Here is an 8,938-nt window from a genome sequence, read left to right as displayed (position 1 = left end):
ACCACTCAAGTGTCGGGTTCCTATCCAATATTTAAATCGCTCAGGCAAAGGAGCTTGCCCAGTCTGTCTTTTTTTGACAGATTATAGAAGTACTGTGTTTATCCACATCCTCTCTTCCCATTTTAACTCAAGCCCGGGAAAGACATCAAGGATACTGTGAAAATGAAGCCCCAAACAGAGTTTCTGCAAAAGAAGGAGCCAGGGCCTTGTGCAGGCTTCCCTGTCAGCTGTGGGTCTGAGTAAGGCACAAGTGGGGCTGGGTAAGGAGGGGACAGGCAGGGACTGTGTGACGAGGCTCAGCAAGAATTGCAGAAATGCCGAGGCCCCCGGGAAACCAGAGATAAGGAAGACAAGGAGACCATGCTGCGGTGGCATCAGAGATGGCATCTCTTTATGGCCGTCACCTTGTGACCAACGAAGAATGACCAGACCTAAGAAGGAAGTAAGCCATTAAAGATCTTGTCACCAGTCCTCATTCAAACCAAGACGTCTTAAGTATGACAAGGCCACAACTCCCTGCTCAGTTCTAAATAAAAGACTGTCAGTGCAGGTCCGTGTTGGCAACCCAGTCGGGACCCCTCTCACTCCTGAGAGCTTTTTCTGTTTTCTCGTTTCATAAAACTCCATCCCTTACAGACTCTCCTCATCCATGAGATAGAACCTTCTACTCCGTAAAACAAGAACCACACTCTCCTGCTTCAGGTCCATGTTTCTCCCTCTCCTCCCTTTTACCCACATGGGACAGGAACAGTGAAATCACACCATCTAGTAAGTGTCCCCTCTGTGTCGGGCCCTGAGCTGGTACTTAATTATTCTGTTTCATCTTCATCGTTAGTGAAGCAAATATGGCTACTCTCATCTCCCAAGGAAACGGTCTCAGAGTATTATCAAAAGTCACATTTAGTAAGTCTCAGATATTTGAAAGTAGTTATTTTTAACTCCATGGGCCTGGTAGAAGTGAAAGATGGGAAATGAGGAGGGGATTCTAGGGTCTTCTCCGGGGACCCTCTCAGACACAGTCACTGGTGTCTCATATCTGGATTTCCAAGGAGCTAACGGAGCCAGGGTGAGTGGGAAAGCAGGCTGAGAACAGCAATTCTTTCTAGCACTAAACTCTAAAACTTAGAATTCTGACTTAAAGTCCTCCAGCATTTTACCTAGATACTTCCATTCAGTCTATCAAAGCAGGAGGTTAGAAAGTCTCCTGTTGACCAGCGACGGTATGTTATAGAACAAAAAGCAGGTGTTTGGCAGGGGATTCTCCATATTCTATTTCTAGAAAACTGGGTGTAGATGAGCAGAGAGTGAGTGTGTGTGAGAGAGAATGGAAACATTCAAGGAAGTCTTAATTTTACCTAAAAACCTTGCCAATACATGGAAATTCCCTATCCAGTCATACAGAATAACGTACAGCAAGCCAAAGTTCCATCTTGGAACAAGTAGAAGGCTTAGGTACAGTACAAAGGAAACTCAGGTATTTAATGTGTCAGGGAGCTCAGGACACACAAAAAGGACACCATGTCCAGAGAAGGAGGAAAAGTTAACAGGTGAGCTAGGGATCGGCAGACACCCTTCCCTGGGGGCATCTGCCAAGCCACTGAGAATTCTGCTTTGGCCAAGGCAGAAGCCACAGCTGGAGGAAGAATTAAGAACAGGAGAGATTTTAATTTGGGCTGGAATGCCAACACTGGAGACCAACACAGCCAGTCTCCCCTCAAACATTTGCTGACTTCCAAAGTAGTGCAAAGCAGGAACTAAGGGAGGAAGTAAAAGAACACAACACAACACAAAAGAGAGCAGAAGACCAATTCCAACAGTCCCTTTGTTCTGAGGAGCAAAGACTTACCAGGCTCTCACTGGAAATTGCCATTAAAGAAAATGAGGTAGTAAACTAGGAAAAAGTTTAGGAAACATATCCAAGAAGGGATCCAACAAGGAGAGAGGTGAAGATGAACCCAGGAGGAGAGCGGTGAGGGGGGCATCTGGCGCAGGGGTGAACCAGACAATCTCAAGAGAGGTCTTCTGGGGAAAATAATAGAACATCTAGTACATTTCAGTAGTTGGAAAAGAATCTTGATAGACATTCAGCAGACAAGTCAGACCATTCCTAAATATATTATTGATGGGAACGAAGAAGACTATACCAAAATTGAGGCAAATATTTACCCTATGAAAAATTAAAAGGTGCATGAGCCTTCTACTTTATTTAACCATGAACATTAATAAAATATTAGCAAAAAAAATTGTAATGCAAGCATATTTAAATCATGGAAAGAGAAAAAATGTGATTGAAGAGAATGTGTAAGGAGGTAGATCTTCACCCACACAAGAAAACCAGCAAATAATATCTAAAATGCAAGTTGTTTTTTTTTAAACCAGAAGTAAAGACTTAAAAAACCCCGGAACAAAAATAATTGAAATCTTTTACTTAGGTAGGGATGAGAGGAGGGCAGTGTAATTGCTAATCTTCATTATAAGACTTTTTAACACTATCGGCTTTTAAACTATGCCAATGGACATGCTTAATAAAAAATACTTAGCATTTCTTAAAAGCCATGACATAATTTTATAAAGATTTCCATTGAAAATCATCAAAATAAATTCATTCCCCAAAAAAGGACTCTTTCATCCTGTAATAACTTTTGTTAATGGAGAAGAACCAAAAGGAAATTTTCATATATGTGGTATATAACCTGCGCCTTTACACAGCATCTGAGAATTGGAAAAAGAAAACAAACAAAAAAAAACACAAAAAACTATCCCCTGAATCTCAACTGTAGTCATGGATACCTTGGGATTTCTGGGAAATAACTGCTTGCAAAACCAAAAAACCACCTAAGACAGACAGCATTATTCACAAACCCCTGATTTTAAAATTGTACCAAATAATCATTGTTTATTGACATCTTCAGTGTAATGATACAATTATCTTCTCATGAACTTGCATACATTTATCCAACAAGTATCTACTGAGCACCTACTAACTGCCAGGCACTCGCCAAACACCTAGAGTACAAAGATGAAGTTAAAAAATAGATCTTGGGGGACCTGGGGGGCCCAGTGGGTTACGAGTCTGCTTTCAGGTCAGGTCATGATCTCAGGGTCCTGGGATCGAGGCCCGTATCGGGCTCTCTGCTCAGCAGGGAGCTTCTGTCTCCCTCTCTCTCTGCCTGCCTTGCTGCCTACTTGTGATCTCTCGATCTCTCTCTCTCTCTCTCTCTCTGCCAAATAAATAAGTAAAATATATATATTTTTTAAATAGGTCTTATCTTCAGGAAACCCAAAGCAGCTTACATAGTCCCTCATGGTCACCACTATCTCAAAGAACAGAGATTCCCTACCTCATGATTTAAACCCAAACCAAGTCAACATCGACAGACATAGACAGTGTTCAGGGACTTTGGTGTGGTGATTCTAATAGTATCACCACAATTCTTAAACACTAATCACAGTCCAGAATCCCTACGAGACCAGGACATGAAGTTAGTGGACAAGATCAGGGCCCTATCTATCTGCCAGTGGAAAACCAGCAGGTTGCTCCAGCTGAAATACAGGTATCACTCCCTGTGACGGCTGTGAAGTCAGTCTCAAAATGTTTGTAACTATAGACCAAGTCCATTCTGCTCTCTTCTAGATTTGGGGATAAAGAGCCACCTTAATAATTTCTTGGTTAATATATAGACCACAGCAATTCATGTACAAGAAGCTATGACAAAATAAGACTGTTTGACCACAAGCCACATGTGACAATCAGTGGAATATCTTGTAATTATATACATTTTTAAGGCTGAATTTTCTTTTTTTTTATTTCTTTTCAGCGTAACAGTATTCATCGCTTTTTGCACCACACCCAGTGCTCCATGCAATCCGTGCCCTCCCTAATACCCACCAGCTTAAAAAATAAAAATAAAAAAACTAACAAGACCTGTAAGAAGTGAAAATAAGTAAGTTCACTTCAAGTAGAACTGTATATAATGTACCGTCATTAGTAACCATTTCAATAGGAAAACTATAAAAAAATATTATAAACTCATTTCATCTCATTTAAAATAATTCTAACTTTATTATTTTTTTTTAATTTTTATTTTTTTTAAAGATTTTGTTTATTTATTTGACAGAGAGAAATCACAAGTAGATGGAGAGGCAGGCAGAGAGAGAGAGGGAAGCAGGCTCCCTGCTGAGCAGAGAGCCTGATGCGGGCCTCGATCCCAGGACTCTGAGATCATGACCTGAGCCGAAGGCAGCAGCTTAACCCACTGAGCCACCCAGGCGCCCAAAATAATTCTAACTTTAAATGCTTTTCTGTATATGGACAACAATCAGAAAGTAGTGATTCCCTGGTTACAATTCACTTTAGTATATTATTAAGAAAAGGAAAAAGATGGGTCAATAAAATTTCATTTGAGCCTCACTTCCTTTCTCCTTTCAGAAAATAAACCTGACTTATACAGTCAATGTTAGCTCAACCTTTGAACTTAGAAAGAGAAACAACCAATTAAATCTCCCCTCATATACTAACAAGAGTTTATAGAAGAAACACAGAGCAACGCCCTGAGGAGATCAGTAATGAACAGGAATCAATCTGCATCAGGACCTATCGACTTGCTTCTCGGGCGCGTACAGTCCCGGAACGGTGAGTCTCTGCAGGAACAGAAGTCAGTCTGACTGCAAAGAGCCTCCTTTTTTGTATCATTTTATAAGATGCTCCTTTTAAGAGACAATATTGCAAAGTGGTTAAGAACTTTTAGAATCAGTTTGATTCCTGATTTTGCTACTTTGTCACCTGAGGTAGGTCACTTCGCCTCAGATTTAATTAAAAGAATATAATAACAACCATTTTCTAGAACTTGCTGAGAATTATATAACACTATATATAGCAGGAGACCAGTAATTATTTATTACCACCAGCATTGTATTAGAAAAGGCCATATGTTCTTCAGTTATTGCCAATCCCCAAATCTATAGTTACAGTTCCTTTACTTTCGTAACGTTGTGTTTTCTCTTGTTTGGAACAGTTGAAAAAGATCATTCCTCCATCTATCATGTTGATTTCTTAAGATGTACGTTCATTTTGTTTTATTTTTTCAAGTAAATCCAGTATTATTTTATTTTTGAATTCTCTAACTTTCCTTCTGTACTAATTCCTCCCATCGAATTCTTTGCTTATTGTGCTGTTTTTCAATTTTTACCTGAATGTTTACTTCATTTACAGGAATTGCTACATTAATATCTTCCTTACATTTTTCAGAGTAGGTTGTTGGAGTGTTTCTCCATCAGTCATAGCCAAGGGACCATTTTTCACCACCAAAACTCAAGCCTTAACTATGAACTCACAGAATGCAGATAAACAGCCCTGGTTGTGTCTGCCTCGGCTCTGGCAAACATGCAGAAATAAAAATGAATATGGAAGACACAATGAGACAAAGGCAGTCATTCTCAACTCAGGCTGCACAACAGAATCACAGCCCTCTCAGAGATTTTGTTTTTTATTAATCTCTACGACCCACACGGGGCTTGAATTCCTGACCCTGAGATGGAGAGTCTCGGGCCCTACTGACTAAGCCAGCCGGGTGCCCCAGGATCACTCGGAGTCAAACTATGCGACAGCTCAGCTGTACTCACAGAACTGATGGGTCAGGCATGGGACCCTTTATCAAGATTCTTCATATTCCTCGGTTGTCTACCTCTATCGCGTGGCATCATGATTTGAGAATTTGGTCTAGAGGACTGCAAAGTTTTAGAAGGTTCCTTCCTACCTTTTGTGCACCTCTTATATGTATTATGTTCTTTCTGTCTTTCCTAATTATCTACCAGACTCATTTCTGAGACAGGTATACTTAATGTCCCCAATATGAATGTGGCTTTAGCATATTCTGGCTATCTTAATATATTCTGGTGCCATGATGTTCTGAAAATAAAAGTTATAGGGTATAGCTTCTTAATTAATTTTTATCTCATAATAATAAAATGAAACGGATATTAAGAGGGACACTAGTTTTGATGAGCACTGGGTGTTGTACGAATCTTCATTAAAAGCCAAAGAGATGAGAAAAGAAAAAATCTTTTGTTTAAACTTGCAATGTGGGACAAGTGTATTTCTTAGGACTGAGTCCTTCTGTCATATTACATACACAGGAATATACACTAATTCTAACATACAAAAAGGTACAAAAATCATACCATGTAATTAATGCCCTTGTACCCATGATCCAAGTGAATCATGGTATCTTTCTCACTCTATATCCACAACGTCTACATCTTAATATGCTGAATGTAATGTTTATGGGATTGTCATTCACTATTTGTAATTTCCCTACATATGTATGTTAATATTTATTTGTCCATATATATTTGGACATTTTAATATTTGTAGATTATTTGGTTTGAGAAACTAAATATTTGGCAACCAATGTGGCAGAGCGAATAGCTTTTGTATCCCAGGTATTATTTTTTCAAAGATTTATCTACTTACTTGAGAGAGAGAGAGAGAGACAGCACAAGAAGGAGAAGCAGAGAGAGGAGAGAGAATCCCAAGCAGACTCCAAGCTGAGTGTGGAGCCTGGCGTGGGACTTGATCCCTTCACCCTGGGACCACAGCCTGAGCCAAAACCAAGAGTCAGATGCTTAACCAACTGCACCACCCAGGCAGCCTGGTATTATATCTTTAGAGGCCACATCATCTTCAAGTTGAAGGAATACCAGGAGAGTAGCCAATGCAGTGGGCGTGGTAGGAGTATGGTGCATTCAGCACGTACCAGAGAGAAATAGTTCAATATATAACAAGGGCTACCATTCTATCTTGGGCACTGACCTCATATCTGCTCTAGGAATCAAATTATTTACGCCTTTCTGCAAATTCCTTTGTTTTCACTCAGCATTGCATTAGCACGCATAGCTTTAATGATTCGCTTATTCTCTGTCCCCCCACAGTCCACTATGTATTCCGCCATCATTCATTCTTCCATTTTGCTGCCGATGGACACTCAATCCCATTCTTCCTCAGTTACACAGTTGGTTGTCCTGAAAACCCTTGCACCTGTTTCTTTACCCGGAAGCTGAAGGACCGGGCAGTGGTGTATTTGAGTATTCAACCTGACTCCTTGAGAAGCAAACTCAGGTGCTTCAGCTGATACTCGCACCGGCCAAACCTAAGTGTTGCTGTTGCTTCCAGTCTGGCCAACATCTGGTATCATTACTTTTAAACGTTTGCCAATCTCCTGGATGGAACTCTGTTTCTGTACTACCCATGACCTCGACAATGTTTCATGCCCATCGATCATTTGGCTTCCCATCTCCGTGATATGCCTCATTATACTTTTTGCATACTTTTTATTGAATTAATCTTTCTCAATTGGTCGAGAGTTCTCTACCCTGGTTACGCGTATGTGTGGAGTAGATGTACTACAAATATCTCCTTAATGACGGACCCTTCTATTTTCACGATGTTGTATTTCTTGATGAGTAGAAGTTTACGGTTTCCTTTTTTAAATTTAATTGAAGATACCGAACTTTTCTTGTCATTGTTTCTGTTTTTGTTATAGGAAATGCAGATGGAAAAATCTGTTCTTTAAAATTTCCTTCCAAGTTTGGTTTGAAAGTCTTTTTTTTAAATATTTTATTTATTTGACAGAGAGAAATCACAACTAGGCAGAGAGGCAGGCAGAGAGGGGAGGAAGCAGGTTCTCTGCTGAGCAGAGAGCCTGATGCAGGGCTCGATCCCAGGACCCTGGGATCACGACCTGAGCTGAAGGCAGAGGCCCTAACCCACTGAGCCACCCAGGTGCCCCTGGTTTGAAAGTCTTAAATCCATTTAAAATTGCTGGGGGGGGTGGTTCTAGGTGGCCCAGTCAGTTAAGCAGGCAAATCTTTTCTTCTCAACTGTCTGTCTATTCCTAGTCTTTTGTCCTTTCATTTTATTTTATTTTTTGCGTTTTCATTTTAAAATTTCCTTACCAAGTTACATTTTAAAACTTGTCAGAATTTTGATTAGCACTGTATGCAACCTATATTATAATTTAGAAGAAATGACCTTTATTATACAGAGTCAATAAAACAAGGAGGTTCTTCAAAACACCAGAACCACCACATGATCCACATATCTCACGTCCGGATATATATTCTGAGGAAATGGAAGAATGATCTGCACTCCCTGTTTATTACAGCCTTATGCATAATAGCTGAGATATGAAAGCAACCTTTGTGTCCGTCAGTGGAGATTTGGTATGTACACCCTCACAATACAGAATATTATCCAGCATAAGAAAATGAAAAACTGGGGCGCCTGGGTGGCTCAGTGGGTTAAGCCTCTGCCTTCAGCTCAGGTCATGATCTCAGCATCCTGGGATCGAGCCCTGCACTGGGCTCTCTGCTCAGCAGGGAGCCTGCTTCTTCCTCTCTCTCTGCCTGCCTCTCCGCCTCCTTGTGATCTCTCCCTCTCTCTCTTTCAAATAAATAAAGAAAGAAAAAAGAAAATCCACCTTTTGCTACAACATAATGCCCTGAGGACATTATGCTAAGTGAAATAAGCCAGCAAGAGACAAACAAACTGCTGCATGAATCACTTATACATGGGAACCAAAAACAAAGAGTCAAACTCAGAGAAACAGAGAAGAGGCAAGTGGTTGCTAAGGGCTAGGAGTAAGGAAAAGTTGGTAAAAGACGAATGAGGTCTGAGGACCTTACACATAACATGGTGACTGTAGTTGATCTGTATCTTTTATAGAGAGAGGAAATAAGGAAATTCTAAAAAATCAATAAAAAATGGCAAACAATGAACACATTCTGGAAATCTAATGTACATCGCGGTGATTAGACTTAGCATTACATTACACACTTAAAAGAAAGTAAATCTTAAATGTCCACACACACACACACACACACACACACGGGAATTCTGTACCATGTAGCTAACAGGATGACTGTTATATTGCAAGCATTT

Source organism: Mustela erminea, chromosome 21, assembly GCF_009829155.1.
Source record: "Mustela erminea isolate mMusErm1 chromosome 21, mMusErm1.Pri, whole genome shotgun sequence".
NCBI lineage: Eukaryota > Metazoa > Chordata > Mammalia > Carnivora > Mustelidae > Mustela > Mustela erminea.
This window is presented reverse-complemented; position numbering follows the sequence as displayed.